This window comes from Dipodomys spectabilis, unplaced genomic scaffold (assembly GCF_019054845.1).
Source record: "Dipodomys spectabilis isolate Male_0828 unplaced genomic scaffold, ASM1905484v1 ptg000174l, whole genome shotgun sequence".
NCBI lineage: Eukaryota > Metazoa > Chordata > Mammalia > Rodentia > Heteromyidae > Dipodomys > Dipodomys spectabilis.
Genome location: NW_024870851.1, coordinates 8,966,689 through 8,990,953, shown reverse-complemented (window position 1 = coordinate 8,990,953; position 24,265 = coordinate 8,966,689).

Genomic DNA, 24,265 nt, shown 5'->3' with positions numbered 1-24,265 from the left:
TTACCAATCAGTTATTTAATTTTCTTGTTTTTTCTTCATGTTTCACTCTTGCAAATATTGCCCAGAGTGTGAAATGGTTCAACCGATGCTCTGGAGCAGCTACATCCAGAAGAATGTTTAAATGGCATAACACGTGAGATGTCCCAGAGTAACAGATTTCTGCTGGGAAGAGGGATATATTTTTAGCATAAACTTAGTTTGACATTACTTCTTATTCTAAGAAATTTTTTGAAAACCATGTTATCACAAACTGCCAAAGGCATAGGTGATGTCTGAAGAATCACCATAGAACCAACTAGGGGAAATAGAATAGAACTAAAAGGACAAGAGAGGCTCCTAAGAGAAGGGAGAAAAGAGAGGGTGACTCACAGATTACTGCTATGGGCAATAAATATCTGCTATGATCCCTTTACTTATCACAATGATTTAAAGAAAAAGAAAAGAAAACTCTTTCAGTTATGAGAACTTGAGACAGGGTCAGAACTACAGAGATAAAGACCCTATATATTCTGATTATTGAACCATTTTAGTCAAAGAAATAATTGTATATAATTATTGCTATAGATACTTGTTCTAAGAAGAGTCATTTTGGTATGGGGGAATCTGAAAGAACTTGGGAAAAAATAGGTCATGAAGGCTGAGGACATTTCCTCAATCAAAAATTCACTGTATTGATTTTCTCTACATGCTATTTATCATTTATGACTTAAAATTACACTCAATTTATTATATAAAATTTGACTTAAATTATCCTTCAGTATAAATTTTGCAGCCAGTCATTCTGTATCCCTGGGTTAAAGAGACTCTCCAGGGATGGTTATATTTCTAACATGTTTGAGTATCCACCACGTGACTGCCACAGATTTTAATAAGGTGGACATCACCTGGTGACCAGCTCGTCTGTCAGAGCAGAGGTGACATGGAGCCAGGTCACATTCTGTCTGGATATGCACCATCTGGCATAGGCAACTGATTTTGTCCATTCTGAAAGTATGAGTTGAACATGCACATATATGGGGCATGGAGTTGGTAAATGTAAAAGAGTACTCTGAAGAGTCCTGGAAAGTCTTTGAATTCCTCTTTGGAAACAAGACTGAAACAGACATCAGGTTGTAGTCTAAGGGGACTTGGACTTGGTGGTTTAGGAGTATCTGATTTTCATGGACTTTTTTTTAGTCCCAAAGTAGAGAAAAAGAGATTAAATACTGCAAGCAGGATAAAGGAAAATGAAAATTCTTCTAATTCCACAAGTGAGTGTGTGTGTGTGTATCCTTGTGTGTGTGTGTGTGTGTGTGTGTGTGTGTGTGTGTGTATGTGTGTATGGACAATATATTGCAATATTTATTATCTGGAGTTATTAGTATGCAATTATTGAAAAATAAGATCAAAACCACCATATCACTTGCATCCATAGTTTCATGTAAGATGATTTTTCCTAGACTGGATGCACATTTTGATGCTCATCTCATTAGATGCTTTCAGATACATTAAATTGAACAGCAATGAACATGCAACAGAACATAAAGTTCAATGCATGTCATGCATTCTTTTGACTGAACCACTTGTGGGGTCAACACCTTTTTTATTTTTTTTTTGTTGGTCGTGGGACTTGAACTCTGGGCCTGGGTGCTGTCCCTCAGCTCTTCAGATCAAGGCTAGCGCTCTACCACTTGAGCCACAACACCACTTCCTGCTTTTTCTGCTTATGTGGCGCTGAGGAATCGAACCCAGGGCCTCATGCGTCCAAGGCAAGTACTCTACCACTGAGACACCTTCCCAGCCCTCAACACCTTTTCTTTTAATGGGTATTTGATTAAGAATTGGAAAAGATCTAGTTATAACAAAAATTTCTCAAGAACATATTTTTTGGATTTATTCATCTGCTCAATATGTTTTCTTTTCTTTTCTTTCTTTCATTTTTTTTGTCAGTCTTGGGGCTTGAACTCTGGGCTTGGGCGCTGTCCCTGCATTCTTCAGCTGAAGGCGAGCACTCTGCCACTTGAGCCACAGCACCACTTCCAATTTTCTAGTGGTTTATTGGAGATAAAAGTCTCACAGACTTTCCTGCCTGGGTTGGCTTTGAACCTTGATCCTCAGATATCAGCCTCCTGAGTAGCTAGGATTACAGGCTTGAGCCACCAGGAGGCGCTCATTATGTTTTCTAACATTTCCTTATTGCTCAGAAAATTTTCCATAACAAGTTATAGCCGAAATTGTGGAGCTGTATGCTTTGTTAAAACCTGGCAAATATTTTAAATACTATTACCATGTTCAATTAAAGCTTTCAGCTAAATTATTTTACCTGTGCTTAAATTTCCAAATATATTTCTCTAGCAAACCCACCAGTACCTTCCCCAAAACACTAAGCTCAGCAGAACATTGTTGTTTTAGGATTTGAAGTGTTACCAAGTTAGATTAGAAGAGGTCTTGATTGGTTGTGAAAATTGCTTAATTTTCTTGTAGTATTAGGTAGTTGATAATTTCCAAAAAAGTCTTAATGGTGTCTAATGATTCAGCTCTGGCTAGGCTGGTAGATTGGAGTCAGAGAGACCAAGTCCAGCTACATGCCATGGAGTACATTACTAATATCACTATGATGACTTATGAAATATGAATAGGATTGCCAGAAAAAAAATTCAACCAAATTTTAACTTCAAATAAACAACAGATTTTTTTAAAAAATGATGATCACACCCAACATGGTGTTTGGAGAACATTTAAGTAAACATTATTCGTTGTTTTATTTGAAATACAAATTTAGCTTCACATCTTGAATTATTATATGCCAAAGCTGGCAGCCTTGAAAAAGAATTTCTCTTCTAAATAATTCTTCAAATTGCTTCTAATTCAGTTAATTAGCTTTTATTCTTTTTATGAAGGTGGTTTACTGTGCATATGTATGGAGATATTAATGAAACACTCTCATATTACAGGTGTATGATTACACAAAAATAAAAAAAGACAAATACGAGCTGTTCATACATTAGTGTAAAACATCTGAAGAGATTGTCTGCTTAATGCTCAACAGATGTGTTCATCTGTTTCACGGTGGTTACCATGTTACTATCTCATAATACCATATTTTAAACCTTTAATGTACATAATAAAAGTTATTTAAAAAACAAAAGAACAAGAGAGCCAGGCATGGTGGCTTAAGCCTATAATCTAGTTACTTGAGAGCTGGAGATGGAAGGCCAGCATGTACACCCAACTTCATAAGACTTCATCCCAATCAGTGGTTCAGTACAATAGTACACACCTGTTTTTCCAGCAATGTGGGAAGCACAAGGTCTGGGTGATACAGCAATCAGGAATGCACCAGTAGGAGGATCAAAGACAAGGTTGGCCTGGGCACAATATGAGCTCCTACCTGGAAAATAACCAAGGCAAAAAGTAGCTGGAGACTTGACCCAAGTGTAGGGCACCTTCCTACCCACTATGAGACCCCAAGTTCAATTCCCCAAACAGGAAGACATTACAAGTTAGCCAGTATTTATTCTAGTATTTATCTTGAAAATAAAACTCTCATTTGGGAAGTACTGGTATGCTCTATTTTCAAGTGTAGTTTATGCTCAATATTGGAATCATTGACGATCAAAATTTCACAAATGGTGGAGAGAGTTCAATAAACTAATAAAAAAATCTAATTCATTTCATAGTTTAATTTTACAAGGGATAATTTTTCTCCAGAGAATGAGTAGTTGTAGTTATTGAGTTCAAAGCATTAATACAATTATTTTACCCTTATGATAGAGTAATGATATTTATAAGTGGTAAAATGTGTATGTTGAGCTGGGGTGCCCATGAGTGTATTATGGCTGTCTCTAAAGGTCTGAGTTGTCTTTCTAGCTGGTAGAGACAGATTTCTACTGATTATGCATTATGGTATGGAGTGCCCATGATGTGGTGAGGGACAAACAAAACTTCAACAGTTAATTTTCTCTATATCATGTCTCATGGAGTAAGGGAAACATATAGGAAGAGAACATCTATGTGTCATAATGACAATTCTTTCTTCCTTCCTTCTTTCCTTCTTCCTTCCTTCCTTCCTACTTTCCTTCCTTCCTTCCTTCCTTCCTACTTTCCTTCCTTCCTTCCTTCCTTCCTTCCTTCCTTCCTTCCTTCCTTCCTTCCTTTCTTCCTTCCTTCCTTCTTTTTCTGGCAATGGTAGTACTAATGTTTGAACGTGAATTTAGGATCTTGAACTCTCTAGGTTGGTGCTCCACCACTTGAGCCACACCTCCAATCTGGTTTTTTACTGGTTATTTCATTTTTTTTTTAGATTTTTGTTCTTTATTTTTTTTATCATTTTAAGAAGTTGTACAAAGGAGTTTCCACTTAAAGCAATTTATGTATACAATATATCTTGAACAACCATGCCTTTTGACATTTGGAGATGAATTCTAGTGAAGTGTGTCTGCTTAGGCTAGTGTCCAATACCTGTCCTCTATTTCTCAGTCTCTGGAGGAACTAGGATGATAGACCTGAAACATTTATATATAGTTACAACAATCTGGCTGATAATTATGTCCCTCATAGCAGCATTATTAGGTAAAATATGGAGGAATTTCCTTCCCCGTGTTTGTTTTATAAAACATTTAAAATTTTATCTTCCAGCGTCCCAGAGGTAAGATTGAATCTGATAAAATCCATTCAATCCACACAGAAAATCAGTTGGGAAGTGAGATTTCCTGGTTATATTTAGAAACAATCACCAAATTTCTTGGCTCAACAGACATAACAACTGTTTATTGAAAGGATGAATGACTGTTTGATGGATGGATGGATTTAGGAACATATGTTGAAGTTACCTGAATCTGGAGCTCAAATGACTCATTAAAACATTTTGCTAAAGTTATTAAAGTCATTGTTAAAATTTTCAGGGTCTATTTGAAAGAAGGGAGAATGTGTATAAAACAATGTCTCAATATGTACACATAAATGCTTATATTAATTTTTGTCAGAAATGCCCAATAAGTGGTTCTGAAAAGCAAATTCTTGACACAATTAATATCTACCTCTGCCCTAGTCAGGTTTGTTGTTGTTGTTGTTAATGAAATGTGATTCTAAACAAAGATTTAGCTGGCGCATCTTTCCACATCAGTGGCTTTTCTCCTTTGTTGATTTCATGACTCCGTATTGATTCTGTGTGCCATGTGTATGGAAGATCATTGAGACCACTAATGCTACAAGGCTGCACTGATTGTCAGCACGTCCAAAGAAAATGTTTTAACATATGTAGATGTGAGTCAAAAACCTACGAAGTTTGAAGAAATAAAGTAATTATAGTTTCCCTTTTAATCTCAGAAATGATGCAAAATATTCCTAGAAAAGGAGAATGGATAAACAGAAATTTGGAAACATGTAACTCTTTCTCATCAGAAGTCAGGACATAAGACACTTCCTCATCCACTACAGATACACCTCTCTTCTCCCACAGTTACTGGGCACAGCTCAATTATTTCCCCATAAAATATAACTAGCATGTTACATTTCCCCATCTTTTCAGACTCCCTTTTAGCTAACCAAGAAAAACATCCAGAAGAAGGATAGGTAATCAATAGTTTCCTCTGTTCCTCCAAAACTATTTAGTGGATGAATAATTGTTCATTAAAATCTATTCAAAGAAAACCCTGAAATATCACCTAGATCTGCAAATCTAATATTTTATGTTATCCATCAATGTATTCACATTACTAATCCAAATGTTAAAATTTCTTTTTTGTTATCTTTAAGTAGTTGTACAAAGGGGTTTCATTTTAACATGTCAGTTTACGAGTTCCATTCATTCTTGAACGGCATCCCTTCCATCATTCTCCTCCATCTCTCGCAACTCCCTCAATTTTCCTAGTTCCATTTTTCACATATTTGTACTGGATATTATGACTGCATTCGTCCACCTTTTCTTTCTCCCTTTGTCTACACCCTCCTTCTTGACATAGCCTCTCTCCTGGGTAACGGCACAAGTTCCACTTTCCTGCTGTTAATTGTTTAGAGGTGTTATACCACTGGAATTCTCCCCTGCATATACTATACTTTTGTTAATACATCTGTGTATATACATATATGACTTTGTATATGTTTGCATATATATTTATAATTTAATCTAATTTCCACATATGAGAGAAAACAGTCATTCTGTGCCTCTTTGAGCCTGACTCACTCACTTATTTTTTTCATTTTTCTAAAGTTTATATTTTTAAAATCCCACAACTTACTACAAGATTTCAAATCACAATGACTTTCAACTTCAGTTCCTATCATGTCATTTAGCCAAGTCTTCATGAAGCAGTTACTAATATAAGTGAGCTATACAGCTCACTTACTTATGCAGCTCAGTTGTGCAGTAGCACAAATGCCATGTGGAGATGCAGAGAGGCTGAAAATAAAACTCATTTTTCTCAGGAGCAGCGTTCGTCCTTTCAGCTGACATAAAAAACAAGATTTCCTTTTTGAAAGTTCACATAGCTTTCCCGACATTAATTCTGTTAAGCACTGGGTCTAAGGAAAGGCATTTAGCAATTTTTAAGGAAATTAGAGATATGTGTAGGAATTTCAAATATATTTCTAATCTCTCTACCAGGCAAAGCAAAGGGTCCCTACAGAAGGGACTTGGATGCTACTAAATTGAATAAAGAAACTTTGGATATAGTTGGTGTTTGCATTGTTCTGTTTTTAGGTTGGTTTTGAGTTTAGACTCAGGACTGTGGGCACATTAAGGGTGACATGGCATCGACCTACCGAGCATGCTCAGTGATTATGTAGCTGCAGCTGTAAGGCTGCCTCCTAACTTTGCAGGCATTACTCAGCTCCTTTTGCAATCTGCTCTATCTTGATAGCTGCAGGGCAAGTCAAGACCCTTTCAAGGGCTGCCTAGTTTTTTTTGTTTTTTGTTTTTGTTTTATTTTGTTTTCTGCCAAAATCAAAGGTAAAGAAGCTAACCTTGGCACTGACAAAAACAGCAATTAGTGCCAATCAACAAAACCTCTTTCTGTCATTAATTACAAGCAACACCATTCCATGAGACATGTGAACATTGCCGTCCCTACTCAGTAAAGGGTTTTGGATTAATAACTTCATGGTCCATAATCGATTACTTAACCCTTAGTATCGGCTTAGTGCACAGAACAAGAAGGACCCCAGCATTATGCTTCTGAGTTATCTTATTCTCATGTGCATGCTAGTGCTAAATCAAAGGAACTCAAACACAGAGGAAGACAATAAAATTTCGTAGTTTTATTTGGATAACAATTTCCCCCTTTGCATGGAATCTGCAAAAGTAACATTAAATTTTCATCCAGTGAAGATATTTTTGTGGAAAGTAAAAAACATGTCATGTTGTTTTCTTGTTCATTTAACACTGAACTTTGAGGATATAAACCACTGTATTCATGAACACCATCAGCTGTACTTTGTGACAACAATTAGTTGAAGGTCCAGCTTGCAGCTGGTGAGCCGGAAAGCTGAATATGGCCCATAATCTATCCTTAACCTACTTATCTTTACAATTAGGCTGGAAGATTTCTACTTCATAATGGCTATGTTTTTACAACTTTATGTGGGATAAAATGCAAGAAAAAGTATTCTTCACAAACATCAAGAGCAAGTTTTGGTGCAAGGGGTCTGAATCAATTTAAACAAAAGTATTAGTTTGCTGATCCGAGATGTAGTCAAGATTTAATTAATTTAAAAGTTAGGAATATTTCTGACTTGGAGATTCATTTTCTCAATCATGAAAGTTTTATAGGTAGACAACTGAATTTAGAGTATCTAGATTAAAAAATTAGCTGTGGTCTTTTATTTTTTGGTACATTTTTTATTGTGAAAATACTGTACAGAAGGGTTGCAGTTACCTGAGCAAGGTAATGAGTACATTTCCTATAGAGCATTGTTGCCTCCTCCTCTGTTTTCCCCCTTCCATCCCTTCCCTCCCATGTCTACAACTACTCCTCTCTCCCCATCTAAGTTGTAAAGTTCGTTTTCAATGTAGTGTCTTGTACATCTCATTGTTACAATGGGTCAACCTGTATCCCTATTTAAACACTTTGCTTTTCCCCTTCCCCTCCCCAAATTAGAGAAGTGTATATACAAGATGCAGGGCACATCAAATTCAGTGAAAATAGGCGTTATACTGTAGGGGAGAAACATACAAAGAAACAAAAAAAATCACATGATTTTTTTCTAATGTATCTAATGATACATTAGAAACAATACCAAGAAAGAAAAAAAAATAACATTTGTGTTCCTATCTTGGGGTTCATTTCGCTTAACATCTTCTTATATGGTCATATGTACATAGCTTTTGACCTTTTCTGCTTGTCCTACACATGTACTAGTTATTGCAAATAAGGGAAACAAGGCTATACCAAGGCTACCAACACAATTATGTTTATTACAACCATAGCTAAAATATGGAAACAACCCAGATGCCCCTCAGTAAATTAGTGGATCAAAAAAATTATATATATATTTATATATATATATAAAATGGAATTCTATGCCTCCATCAGAAAGAATGACATTGCCCCATTTGTTAGGAAATGGAAAGACTTGGAAAAATTATATTAAATGAAGTAAGCCAGGCCCAAAGAAACATGGCTGTGGTCTTTGATTAACCTTCTTGACTAATTCCATTACTCATAACTTAATGCACTTTAGTTGCTTAGCCAATCCTTTCAGATAACTGGTGCAGAAAGATAAATACAGCAGCCATAGTTAATGCCATTTGACTCTCCTAGCTCTTTCCCTTGGCTGTGGCTTGGTAGATTGAGTACTGATCACTGACAAACTTAAATGAGACAGAAGGATTCTCTCTGGACACTCTGTAAATGGGATTAAGAGTGGATGAGTCAGAATATTGTGGGCCCATGAATTCTGAGTGATCTAGAGTTGAGACTGGGGAAGCCAAGTTTGGCAGTGAGCTAGCAGAGAACACCAGGAAAACAGCAAGAGGGGAAACTGAAATAAAGAGCAATCGTGCAAACACTGCATTGAAAAGAGTGGGTTATTTTGATTTGGGTGCTGACTTCTCAGTTCCAGTTCAGCTCTTTATGCTTTAACTCTGGTTTGGCTAATGGGCTCTCCAACTGCGCTGCTACAACTAATAACCTATTTTACTTATAATAGTTTGAAGTACTTTTATTCCTTAAAAACAAGTGTTCTTTGACAGGCATTGTATATAAATATATTTTGTACATAAGAGATTGTTAAAACTTTATTTTGGCTGCCTATATTATGAGGAATATAATTGTAGTTCAGCCGTGTTAAATATTACAGGGTGATTAGTCCTAGTGAAGTCGTTTAAGATTTGACGGTGGGTCTAATGTTTTATAGTTCAACTCTTATTCTAGATCTCGAAATTCAGTGAGGCAAACATTTCAGTTGAAATATTTATGATTGTGACATACATCATTGAAAAATTCTGTCATTTGGCATTTTTTCATAAAGGATGGTTTCAAAATGCATGGGTCAAAACTGTCTTTTTTAAAAATGATTTTTAAATTTAAACACTTGAGCCAGGAGCCAGTGGCTCACACCTATAATGTAATTGTAGCTACTCACGAGGTTGAGATCTGAGGATCAGGGTTCTAAAGCAGAGGGGGCAGGAAAATCTGTGTGACTCTTATCTGCACCAAAAAGGTGTAAGTGAGATTGTGACTCAGTGGTAGAGCACTAGCCTTGAGCCAAAAAGCTAAGGGACAGTGCCTAGGCCCTGAGTTCAAGCCCAAGGACAAGTATCAAGAAGTAAAAATAAAAAAAATTAAACAGTTGGACCAGTATGTACATGAAATAGTAGAGTATCAAGATAGTACAACTGATATTTAAAATGACCACAAATAAAAAGAAGTCATTATTATCCTTTTTTGACAATAGCAGTAGGTTTATTTTTTAAATTTTATTTTATTGTAAAGATGCTGTGCAGAGGGGTTACAATTATATGAGTAGGGCAATGAGTACCTTAGACTTTTAAAAATGTGAAATGACTCTTGAAGAGTGACAGATTTTGAGGAGAATAGATGTGATTATATATGTCAGCATAGTGTACCTAAAAAATGGAATTACTTAAAGAGAGTACATGAAATGCTATTTTAAATAATAATTTTAGCTTCCAAAGAACATCTGTCTAGTTAAACAGGGTTTTGCATAGTTGACAGTAAGTTGTGCTCAGAATTTTAAATTGAATCAAATTTATTTTTCACAGAAAGTCACAGTTTTAGATATTATTATGTAATCTTTTGGCAGAAACATTTTGAATGTTACACTTCGAAATTCAAGGACTTCTTAGTATAAAAATATCTAGTACTTTCAAGTATGAAAGTAGACCCAAGTGCAGAAAATAAACTGGGTATGGTAAAAATAACAGAAAATTCTATTCTGCTGTAATATTGCTAGAAATTTCACCTTCTAAAAACAGTTCATTTCTACCCTCTAGTTAGAGGAATGGAACTTATCAACAAGAATAACAAAAAAGTCTTTAAACACCAGCCAACAAATTACTAATCACCAAAGAAACTATTAAACCACGGCTATATATACTTTCATTCCAGAGGCATGAAGCTATCAGATTTATGGTATGCTGTCCTTTAATTAACTTTCTAGTGATTATATTGCATTTGATTTTATAAAGAATGGCTTCTAAATTTAAAAACTTAGACCAGTTAGGTGAATAGGATATTAGAGCTCTTTGTCAAGATAGGGAAACTGATTTGTAGAATGATCATTTTTGGAAGTAAACAAGATATCAACAAAGCACTGCCATTCTGAGTTTATGCTCACTTCAAGTGATGGGAGCCTTAGCTTTCTCCAGACAAATAAACTCAATTGCATACCTCTCTTGTGATAAACTGCATATACTCGATTATGATTATATCCCTCTAGTTTTCTCTTCCCCAAAATAAAAAATTCTCAATTGTTTAACCTCCATGCTTTTATCATCACCATTATATAACCCCAACTTCAATGTGAAGTAGACATTGTCACAGAATAATGGTGGTAGGACTAGCCAGAGATGATGCTGCCTTTTGCATGCATTTTCCTTAGTATAAAACAAGAATTGTTTCAAATGGAAATAGAATAGACTAAATCAGGAGGGTAAAAGCACATCACAAGAATAAAGAGTTTGTGTTGAGATGTAAGTGATGAGGAAACCCAGCTTTGTCTTGATAGTTTTATAAAAGTTTCTCAAAAGATTTCCCCTTATATCTCAGTAAAGCTCTCAAAAATGTGTCCTTACTTTTTTCAATAAACCTTGTTATTACTTTCACTATGTTTTATGTCTTTCCTGAAGCTTCCTCTTCCAAAAGCATAAATCAACTGAAATTTCTAATAACATCTTTGGTATAAAAAGACTGTAAAATACTGGGTCAAATTTTTTAGTGAAATAAAAACAATTTTATGTATTTATCCTGTGTATTGGTATTATTTAAAACAGGGGAAATTGAAATGAGTAAGTGATTTTTGTAGAAATATCCTATCGTTCTCTAGTTCTTTCTTCTGTAATCAGAAGCAATAACTTTTATTTTGATCAACATAGTGGTTTACTTTACTTCACAAGGAAATTCAATATATGTGTGACACAATTTTTATTCACAATGCCATAATAGTTTTCTTGTTTTTCTAGGTGACTTTCAATTTCAATGAATAAGTTTTGTAGTTTTACATTTTAATCCCTAAAATTTCAAGATCAGAAAGCCCAATTAACCACCAGAAAACTGAAGTGGTGCTGTAGCTCAGAGTGGTAGAGCACTAACCTTGAGCAAAAAATCTTAGGGACAGTATCTAAGCCCTGAGATCAAGCCCCATGTCAAAATAAAAAAAGTTTAGGATGTTCAAAAGTCCTTGTAATTACACTTTTAGTTTAAGATTGTGTTCCACAGTCTTATAGAATTAGAAAGTACATGTAAGTAAAGAAAGTATTCATAGGGGGCTGGGAAGGTGGCTCAGTGGTAGAGCGCTTGCCTTGCATGCATGAGGCCCTGGGTTTGACTCCTCAGCACCACATAAGCAGAAAAAAAGCCGGAAGTAGTGTTGTGGCTCAAGTTGTAGAGTGCTAGCTTTGAGCTGAAGAGCTGAGGGACAGTACCCAGGCCCAGAGTTCAAGCCCCACGACTGGACCACCCCCTCCGAAAAAAAAAGAAAGTACTCATAGGAATATATGGACAATTTGCAGTATTGTTTTCACAATTGCACTTACAATCCACAACAAGAAATATAGAGGTGTTCACCTATATGTCTGCGTGTATATGTATGTGTGTGTGGTAGTCTGTTGTATTAATAATACGACAGAGAATACAAATACAATACAAATGTGGCTTTGTAGGGCATTTATAATTCATTAAAATTGCATGAAGGTTAATCTTATTTTCCTCGTTTATTAACAGAAGAGTCACTAAGTACACTTACGTATTTGAATATCAAAACTATTTGCTAGCCAGGCATTTTCTATTTTTTGGATTTTAGGATATTGACACTTTAATAGCCTTATATTGGCATATTCCACAAAACAATAACAAAAAGAAATGTATTAATGCCCACAGTGTGCCTAAGCTTCTGTCAGGCTGTACAGCCTTTAATTTGGCATACTGGCTCACCAAGAAAATACTGCCAGAGAGTTAAAACAGTGATATAAAAGTACATGAGTTTTTAAAGTTCTAACACAATGGTTAAATGATCTTTTTGTATTTATCTGAATCAGTGCACTTCTACAAAGAAATCAACATACTTTAAGATTGAAGAGTCGCATTACACTAGAGTACAACCTTTTAATTTAAAGATAAATTTCAACCGTAAATGTAATAGTTACATTTAGAAAAGGTATGTAAAGCATTTTATCGTTTATAATGAAGTCACATAATTGGATAGAAATACTTTATTTGCTAGGTATATGCAAAACTATTCAGGTATTGTAGTATTATCAGAATATTATATATTACATTTCCTAATTAAGATGGCATAATCCAGATATATTGAAAATATCATTCAACACATAAGTTCCAATGATATTTAATGATATCTGTCTGTTTTATGAATAACGATGGGTTTTGTATCTTACTGTAACAGTTAATTATGTTGTTTCTTTCTTTCTTTCTTTCTGTCTTTCTTTCTCTCTTTCCTTTTTTTTTGTCAGTTATGGGGCTTGAACTCTGGGTCAGGGTGCTCAGTCAAGGGTTTTTTTGTTTTTGTTTTTCCGCTCAAGTTCTAGCATTCTACCACTTGGAGCCACAGTGCCACTTTCGGTTTTCCAGTGGTTAACTGGAAATAAGAGCCACACAGACTTTCCTGCTTCAACTGGCTTTGAACTCTGATCCTCAGATCTCAGCCTCCTGAGTATATAGGATTACAGGCATGAGCTACTGGTGCCCTACCTGAATAATTCTTGAGTTGCTTATCAGGTTCCAAGCCTGATTTGAGGTTTGAGACATACATGAAAGACATAACTTTATTATGAAGGACCAGGTTAGCTCTTAGGAGATACACATTTGAATGCAATCAGACTGTTACTGAAATATGTACCAATAGGTTATCTGTGAAAAATACACATACAGAAGAAGAAACGATTAAGTTGCCCAGGATAGGGAGAGAAGTAGGCATGTTGCCAAGATGATTCCTAAGCAGGTGAGATGAAACAGGTTTTGTAAAATGAAAGGAAATGTGCTAGCATGACAAATGCAAAGGGCTCAGAACGTATGAGGTATGTAAACTTACTTAATACAAATGCAAAGGGCTCAGAACATATGAGGCATGTAAACTTAATACGATTCTTTTAGTCACTTAAAAGGAAATAATAAAAACAGAATGTTAATAGTGTTTAAAAGCATCTCTTCAATGTTAAGCATTACTTTATGTTCTTGCAAATATAACTTTATCATGCCATTTGCAAATATGTATTATTACCCTTATTTCACAGAAGAGGAGGAAATAGTCAGGAAAAAATAACTTAAAATGATAGTATATAGCTAGCGATGGCCTGTGAGTGCTTATCAGCTAGTTTCCAACTCTAAGTTCTTTTCATTACATCACATTTGCTGGAAATATATCTCTGCTCATGGCACTGCGCCTAGCATCATGCTTATAAATATCTATTGAATGAAAGGATGAGTGAGTCATTTGATATAAAACTCAATTTAGTTAGTCCGTTAATTTTTATTGGTGATATTTATGGAGAGGAAAGGAAAGAATTGAAAAGGTACAGGACCAAAGTTGCCAGAACTCTCTAAGGAAAATGACAGGCTACCATTCAGTCAAAATGAATGTTTTTATTTTTAAAATTCAATAGTTAACTTTTGAAGAAGACAAAAGGAGTGATCTCCATTTTCTAGAAGAGAAAAATCAAGAAATAGAAAGTTAAAAAAAAAGACAAAAGGAGATAATGATGGACATTGTCTAATGTTACAGCATAATCCAGTAAGGGAAGAGTGAAAACTGTGCAAATGTCCATATGGTTGCCCTGTTCACTTCAATGAATACAAGGTACTAGAATGTAACAAAAACTGTGATGTCTTTAAGAGGTAATGGAGGGAGCTAAAGGGTAGGAACTTGCTAGAACTGCTTAGAATGGGCAAAGCACTGGTTCAGTTCCTATTGCTACAGTGGAGGAGGACAAAGAGACTGAGTTTTTTTTTTTTTTTTTTTTTGAAAGAAGCTTGCCTAAGAGTAGGAGGATGAGATGTTCAACTACAAGGGAAATGAAGGGGAAAACATCTTATTAGGTACTGGAGAAAAAGAGATAAGTGAAGAGTGACAAGCTCCAAGAAAATGGGTATAAAAACAAAGAATGGAAGGCTTTCTAAAGAATAAGAAATCATTTTGAATTTTTTCTTCAAAAGCATTAATGGTTCCTTATTTTGTGAGCAAAAGACCCATCACTTCAACTTTTGAAACCTGTGCATCTATAAAGCATAGTTTAACGCTTGACAGGATCAGATTATCTCTAAGGGTCCATTTAACAGCTGCATAATATCTTATGCTTTTCTTCTTCAGAATAATCCCTCTTAAAAGCATATTAAGGGACATTTTATATATGGGATCTTCAATTGATATTTCTTGGCCAAGAGTCCTTAATTGAAGTTTCTTTATCTTTTAAATGAATTGGCACTTTTTCTCTCCAGGGTTCTGCTGTTTTAAGAAAGCATGGTGCCCGCTATGGGAAAGGAAATAATTAACATTATGGTCCTTAGAAAGTACTTCTTCAGGGTATTGAAAATGCTTTATCTGTGGGAGATCACTTCTAAAAGAAAACAAAATTATTTCTCAGCTTATTTGTGACATATACCAAATGACCTCAGTCTATGTCCTAAGGAGACCACTTCACGACTTACTCCCTACTCCAGAATTTTTGCTATAGCACAAAGAATGTGAAATCATCTTGTTCAATATTTTATACATATTTTATTCATGTTGCTTGTCACTACCCAGTGAAAACTCTTTAGCAAATGCTATTTTCTTCAAAAAATTACTATTAATAAGCTCATAGGCTGGTGATTATTGCTTTTAATTCTGTTAGCTCCAAACCTGTTATTTGTAAGTTTTAAAATACTAATCTTAGGGAGAAGGAGGTGTGGATCAAATGGTAGAGAACCTGCCTAGCAAGCAGGAGGCCCAGAATATAACTCAAGTACCAGAAAATATGCCAATCATAACTTTTAAAAGATTATTCAAGGGCTCTCCTATTTATCAAAGATTATGAGGACTGAATACAGTCACTAACAGTGTTAGAACCAGGCTCCAATGTAATTAAGACTCTGGCAAGGGAAGTTTAAGAAGTCACAACTTACAACTAGTTTGGGGAGCTATACTCCCTCAAACATTTAAAAACTTTTAGGGGCTGGGAAGGTGGCTCAGTGGTAGAGTGCTTGTCTTGCATGCATTAGGCCCTGAGTTCAATTCCTCAGCACCACATAAGCAGAAAAAGCCAGAAGTGGTGCTGTGGCTCAAGCTGAGGGACAGCAACCAGGCCCAGAGTTCAGGCCCCAAGACCAACAAAAAAATCAAACCAGAACTTTTAGATATATAGCTATACTTCACAGAAATCCTCTAAATTACAATGATCATACATATCACATTATATTATGTATTATTATATAATGAAAAATATTATAAATAAATAAGACAATATATTATATAATATCATAAAATATTTATATTGTATATAAGTATTAGGTATATAATTATGTATCATATATGATATATTATATATACAATATAATTTAATCCATAATTGCAAACAATAAATCTTTATAAAACTTATAGTATAGATAACTCAGTAGTAAAATAGTAAAGGCAAGAGCAGCCAACTTACTTGCCAATGAAAGCCAAAGCTTAGTTTTTTAATGAAACTACTAGGCTCTAACCAAAACCAACTACACATCTCTCATGATGTCAAATGAAAAAATAATCTGTCACACTTGTTCAATTCTTTTTCAGAGTAGCAACAGAAGAGCCCTTTAACACACTAAACTGAAGAATTGAAAACCAGTATCCTTAACTTAGTAAAAGAGCTATAACAATCAGTACCAATTTGGGAAACAATGTTAATTTGAAGAGGAAAGTAAAAGAATGCTAGGTGTGCTCTGGAGTGCAAGACGACAATTCTTTTGTTACTTGTTAAACTCTACTTCTCACTATATTTCTACTTCTCACTATATTTATTTATGAACGTATCCCTTTTTAAATTCATAAACTTCTTGAAGAATGCATTGCCTGTCTATTTTTAGATATTGTATAATGTGTTTTACTTCCAATAGACACATGATACACAGTTGGTTAAGTTACTTAATAAAATATTTGTTAATAATGATGCCATCTTTCAATAGCAAGACAAAGCACTATAACTTAAAATTCAACAATGAAAACAAAGATTAAAAGCTGAAGTTAAAAAATCTTTTGATAGTACTAGATGCTTATGATGAAATTGGTATGTTTTGTTGGAAAATCAATTCTCTAGAAATCAAATAATTTTCTTAACAGTCATTTGTGTGTTCACACTATCTATCTATCTATCTATCTATCTATCTATCTATCTATAAATTATATGGTGTGTGTGTGTGTGTGTGTGTGTGTGTGTGTGTGCATGTGTGTGTGTGTGTGCATGTGTGTCCTGGGTATGAATTCAGGGCCTAGTCACTGTACCTGAGCTTTGTTGCTTAAGGTTAATAATGTTCTATCACTTGAGCTACAACTCTTCTTCCAACTTTTTTTGGTGTTTAATTGGAGATAGAGGTCTCAAACTTTCCTGGCTGGGATTCCTTTGGGAATTCTGAGGTCTCAGCCTCATAAGTGGCTACCATCACCTGGTTGATAAGAATATTTATTAATTCAGTTTTGATTTAAAGAAAGTAGGGCACTGATCAATTGACTATTTATTTATACAAACATACCATTTCAATTCAATGGGGAAAGAGTAACGTCTTAACAACTGATGCTAGGAATTTAGATATTCACAATCAAAATGAAGATATGGAATTTGTGCATAAGAACATTCCAAGATTAATTCAATTAAAATTCATAGACTCAAATCTAAGAGCTGAAACAGTACAATTATTACTAAAAATTAGTTCTGAATTTCTGCACGACTTTAGATTAAGTTGGCTTATAACATATGCAACCAAAACACAAGCTATCAAGGAAAATAAAAACAGATAAATCAGACTTTTTAAACCATTTGCACTCCAAGTGCAAAATTGATCATTTATCATGATAAATGTAAGATAACCCATAGAATAGAAGAAAATATTTGCAAATCGTATATCTGTTATGAGATTGTACATAACAAAAATATTTTAAGGAACCCTTACAAATCAATAGTAAAAAGATGAATTCCACAAATTTAAAAACAGGCTAAGGGTTTGGACGGAACTTTGCCCATAATGGATGTATAAAGAACCAATACGCTCATAAAGAGAACCTCAGAATTGCTAATCACCGAAGAAATACTAACTGAAATCTCAATAAATCCTACATGAAACACACTAAGATGAGATGTTTAACAAAAGAAAACAACAGATAGTAACAATGTATCTGCTAATAACAAGTGTGATTCATCCGTACAATCGAATAACAATGAGAAATTAAGATGAATGAAATAATGATACATGGTAAAACCTGCAACACCAATGATTCCGAAAATTATGTCATATGAAAGAGGCAAGTCATAAAATATGACACTGTATGGCCCCATTCTTAAGAAATATCTAGAAAAGGTAAATGCACAAAGTGTGAAACTGGAATGGATTGCCCTGGTCTTGTAGAAGGGACACAGAATAATCTACAACTGGGCATTAGGCTTCTATTTAGCTGGATAAAAATGTTCTAAAATGAGGTTGTAATGACTCTTGTACAAATATAAATAAATTAAAAAGCACTGAATAGTACACAGAGCTACTAGCACAAGGACAAATATAAATGGTGATATAATTATTTGATTCCTTGTCACTTTTTAAGTTAGAGTATCTTGGTCATGTTTTAATTCTTTACTCCCCTGAAAGAAACTGATTGAAAAACATATTTAAAAATTGTTACTATAAAGGTGATGGAAAGAGGTGATGGTACTATTACATAAGTCAGCAAAAGAGCATATTTCTTTTTGGATAATGACATCCTTTTACTTGATCTCTCCCATTTTCCCCTCTCATCTCCACACATAAGTTGTACAGTCCATTTTCAAACAAATACATTTGTTAGAATACTTGTTTCTTTTGTCTTAGAATAATAGCTGCTAATTACCCTTCACATTGTGTTGGTTCTTCTATTAGAGGGAAAAAAAGTTCCACAATTTAAATAGGAATATAGAATCTTTCCTAACCACTTAGAAATACTACTGAATTTGCATCCATTCATCAGTGTATATAAATAAGAATATTGATTTTCTTAAGATTGGTAAGTGTCAGGCTTAGAAATGATATGCAATATATTCACAGTTCCAAAGATATAATAAATTCTGTCTTTAGAAATTTTTATGTACTTCATGTGAGATTACAATAAGAAACACATATATTTGATCTTGTTATCTAACACAGACTTCCTCAAACTCTTATAATTTTCTGAGTGTCACTTGTGAAGGGATCATCTTTTTGTCATATTTGGTCTAACGCATGTTCCTGACTTCACAGAGTTTCTATGATCCTTCAGAACCCTAGAAAGATAGTGTGTTTCTATGTGACACAAAGCTGAGTTGTGACTGCAAAGTCCTAGGGAACTTCACCATGTGGCTGGTAATTGCAAAGAGGAAAGGGAGATCAGAAGACTAAAAGACTTTAAGTCCCACCCTCTAGCTTCAAGAAAGGGAGAGGAGTTGCAGATTGAGTGGCCAATGGTTTAATCAAGGATGACTAGATAATAGAACCTCCTAAAATTCCTAGACTAGGACAAGTCACGGTAGTTCAGGATTGTATTTTCAGCTACTCAAGAGGTAGAGACAGGAAGATCATGGATCAAGACAAGGCCAAGTCAAAAAAGAAATAAAAATATCAAAACACCATGCCAAAATCCAGGCAGGAATGATGGTTCAGCATTGTAATCCCAGATACTTAGGAAGCAAAATTAGTAAAATCTGAGTCTGTCAAAATTGAGAGAATATCTAAACAAACAAACAAACAACAACAACAAAAACCATGGTACTAAAACAGAAGGACTAGACATGTGTCTCAAGTGATAGAGCACATACCATATGTATATGTGTATGTGTATGTGTGTGTGTTCTTTAATGAACTACTCTCCCCTATATATTTCTTCCATCTAGCTATTCTTATTTAAAGTTCTTTCTTTATAAGAAAGAAAAAATAACAAGTGTTTTCTGAATTTTGAGAATTGACCTAGTAAACTGTGGGACCTGAGGAAGGGATTATGGGAACTGTTGAGCTATAGCTGGTCAGTAGAAGAGTCATAAAACTCAAAAGTGAGGTCTGAAAATGTAGGCTGAAACATTATTGTGAAAGTCTGTGAGTCTTAACTCCAATTAACCACTGAAAAGCAAGAAGTAGAGCTGTGGCTCAAGTGATAGAGCTTGAGGATAGCACCCAGGCCCTAAATTTAAGCCTTATTTACCAGCACACACACACACACACACACACACACACACACACACACACACACACACACACACACAGAGCTTAAATTTAGAATTCTGTTATTATTATTAAAAGGAATATAAATGGATTGGCATTTCCATTGTTATTTATCTCAAAATGGAATGATCCAGCCAGAAACAAATTTTCCATGATGATAGGAAAAAATATATAAATTTAAAGTTCTATGAAGAGTTTTAAATCATTTTGAGATAGAGTATTTTTTCCTGTATGCTTTAATACATATTCTGTTTTCTATAAATAATAGCAATACATTTTACAAACATAAAGTTAATTTGCCAGGGCAATTTTTTAAAAGTTAGATTTATGCAAAGACTAATTTATGCCCCAAATAATAGCAATAAACAATTAAAGTTCAATTTCTCAGTGAATTAAATCATAAAAGATTCAGATAATAAAATATTCAGAACAATTTTGAAAAGCTATATTACTCACATACATGAATGATATAAAATTGTATGGAATTTGTGCCTCAGAGAGAAAACTTGTTGAAATTATTATATTCTTCTCAAGTATGTTTTCACAAAATGGTGTTTGTAAAAAGTATTTTTATATGTTTTTTATTGTGAAAATACTTCACAGAGGGGTTACAGTTTCATGAGCAAGATAATGAGCACATTTTCTATCAAGAATTTTTACAGAGTTAATAGGTATATGGCAAGATTACTCCAAAAATATTTTTATTTTTGTCTTATTTTCACTTAATAAGCTTCTTTTGTGTACTTACTGAGTACACCAAACAGAATTGGCTGTGGTGATGACATTTAGTCACATCAGTCAAGTCTGCATCATACTGCAAAAGGGAAGACAAAAGGAGACAGAGAAATAAGCACAGTATTGATGCTGGACAGAAGTCTATGCTGGGCACAAGCATGGTAAAAGAACTAGTTTGAGATATTTGCAGAAACAAAATTAATTCTGCAAGACTGTTAGGGTAGATAGGCCATTAAGAGATGTACCTAGACAACTCATTGACAATCGGGCTTTTGATTTAGGACAACATTCACAGTGTTAAAAAGTGAAGATCTGAAGTGCATGCTGGTATGATCACTGGTAAGGATGTGAGGTTAGATTTTAATTGGAGACTGGATAAAAGAGGAGAGATTTGGAAAAGCCAGTGGAAAACTTCCTCACATTCGTTCAGATAAGGAAAGCTGAAAGTTCAAACAAGAGCATAGCATATTTTTATTTTGTTTTTTTGCCAGATTTTTTCTCATGTTTACTACAAGTCTGTGGAATAAATTTGTAAGTGATGTTCATATACAGTAGCAGAAAATGTACTTACATAAATATGACAAATATTTATCCAGCATAAATTCAAGGGACACAATTACCTGCAATATAATAATCTCAACTAATGTAAATCTACAGTGTATCATACACAAATATATTCTTGAATCTGATAACTTATCAAATACAAACTTTCATACAGTATATATGCACATATATGTATATATTTAATCTCAAGACTCCATAATAAGCCCATGCTGGCAGCTCACATCTGTGATGTTAATTACTCAGGCTCGGAGGTCTGGAGGCCTGAGGTATGAAGCCAACCAAGCAGAAAAGTCTACAAGACTCCATCTCCACAATAACTGGCAAAAAGTTTGTCTGGAGACATGGCCCAGATGGTAGAGAGCAAGCAGACCATGGGACAATCCCTACAGTCAAACTCTGGTACCAGAAAAAATAAAGACTCCTTTATAGTGTTATTATTCTTATTGGTCATTATGATTATTTTGCAGTTTTCATTTTAACTGGGAAAATGCTTTACCACTGAGCTCTACTCTTAACATCAATATTGTAAATATTATATGGAAACCAAAAACCTTTAGTTTCAGTTAGATAGTTTTGCTACTATTCACCATATTAGACATTAAGAAAGAAACTGTAAAACAATATTTATACATTCATAAGTAGCAATAATAAATAGCATATTAAGATAAAATTTAAGTTAGAATAACCACATATCTAAATAAAATACTAAATATCAAGTATGGCATAATTTTATAAATTGTCTAATATATAATATCAGTCTTAGTTTCTAGATTCTTAAATCTGCTTCTGCATTTACTATGCTATAATTTGTATGTTAATTAAAAACATGAAGAAGTAGACTTTTTATAACATTCTGAATATCCTCTGATGGTTTACTAAAATCAGTCAAATGTAATTTAAACCCTTACCTATAAACCTGCTTTACCCTAATCCATTGGTCTGCCTTGCACTTTAAATGAAGTCATTATCCCTGAACAGTTATTGGTTATATGTATTGTCCATCTATGAATTTTTTAATGGAAAGATGATATACAGAGGGTTTACAGTTATATAAGTCAGGTAACATATACATTTCTTTTTGAACAGTGTCAACTTTTCCCTCATTTTCTCCCAGTTTATTCCCTCTTGTCACACTTCCCCCACAAGTTGTATAGGTCATTTTTATCATAGTGTCTATTCACCCTTTGTCCCATTATTTCTGTGCTTCCTCCCCCTTACCATCTTCAAAACAGATAAACATATACAAGACAAAAAAAAGTACAAAAATCAACAGCAGTGACAAAGAGGGAAAACACACAAAAAGTAAAATAACAAAAAAACCTTTTTGTTTTCATGTTTTGGAGTTCATTCCAATAAATATCATTTTATATGATCATGTACACATAGCTATTGAGCCTTTGTCATCCTCTTCTAAGATAATCTTCCTGTGGTCTCACTGTGTGAATTTTTAGAATCCTGTATAATTTATCATGTCCAAGTGTAATTTTTGTCTTTTGTTATCCATTGTGTCTACTTGTAGATCTATCGGCCTATCCTAATTGCTACAAATGAGAGGAAACTATGCAACCTATGTTTCTTTGGGTCTTTCTTACTTCACTGAATATAATTTTTTCCAAGACTTTCCATTTCTTTATGAAAGGGGCAATATTATTCTTTCTGATGGAAGTATAGAATTCCATTGTGTATATGTACCACTTTTCTTGGCCCCTTTGTCCACTGAGGGACACCTGGGTTGATTCCATATCTTGGCTATGGTAAACAATGCTTCAATGAACATGTTTGTGCTGGTAGCTTTAGTGTGGTGTTGTGTTCTATGGGATAAATGCCCAGGAGTGGGTCATAGGGAAGCTTTAAAGAAATGCAAAACAACATTGAGATTCTATCTCACCCCAGTTAGAATGGCCATTATCAAGAAAAGGAACAATAACATATGCTGGCAGGGATATGGCCAAAAGGGAATGCTACTACACTGTTGGTGGGAATGTAAACCTGTTCAAACACTCTGGAAAGCAGCATGGAAATTCCTCAAAGCACTAAACAATCTGTGAATGTTGATTGAGTGAGTCACATAGTACTTTGAACTGCTCCAACATCCAAGTATTTCTTCTAAGACCATTACTAGTCACATTAGAAAATGAACGTTTTTGAGCTGGGATCTAATGGCTCACAACTGGAATCCTAGCTACTTACTTAGGAGGCTGAGCACTGAGGATTGTGGTTCAAAGCCACCCTAGGCAGAAAAATCTGTGATACTTTTATCTCCAATTACCCACCAAAAAAACCTTCCAGATGTGGAGCTATCACTCAAGTATAGAGCACTAGCCTTGAGCAAACAGCTTAGGGAAAGCAACCAGGTTCTGAGTTTTAGCCCCAGGACTGGAACAAAAAGGAAAAAAAGAAAGAAAGAAAGGAAGGAAAGAAGGAAGGAAGGAAGGAAGGAAAGAAGAAAGAAACAAAGAGAAAGAAACAAAGAAAAAAACGGGTATGTATGTCCATGCAATCCCATTATTACTTTTAAAAAATGTTTGACATACATATTGTGCTTGTTTGGACTAGATGTTTAGTGCTTACTTAAATGAATGAATTAAACAGATAATTTCATAAAATAAATTGGCAATATTCTTGCCAAAGATAAAATTTGATAATTATAGAGAAAATTAAAATTTTAGAAAACTTGTGCTGTCACCAAAAATTGATCAGCTTTCATTTTGTTTTCTGACACCTACCTTCCTTCCTTCCTTCCTTCCTTCCTTCCTTCCTTCCTTCCTTCCTTCCTTCCTTCCTTCCTTCCTTCCTTCCTTCCTTCCTTTCCTTCTTTCTTTTTTTTTTTGTTGGTCATGGGGCTTGAACTCTAGGCTTGGGTGCTGTCCTTGAGCTCTTCAGCTCAAGGCTAGCACTCTACCACT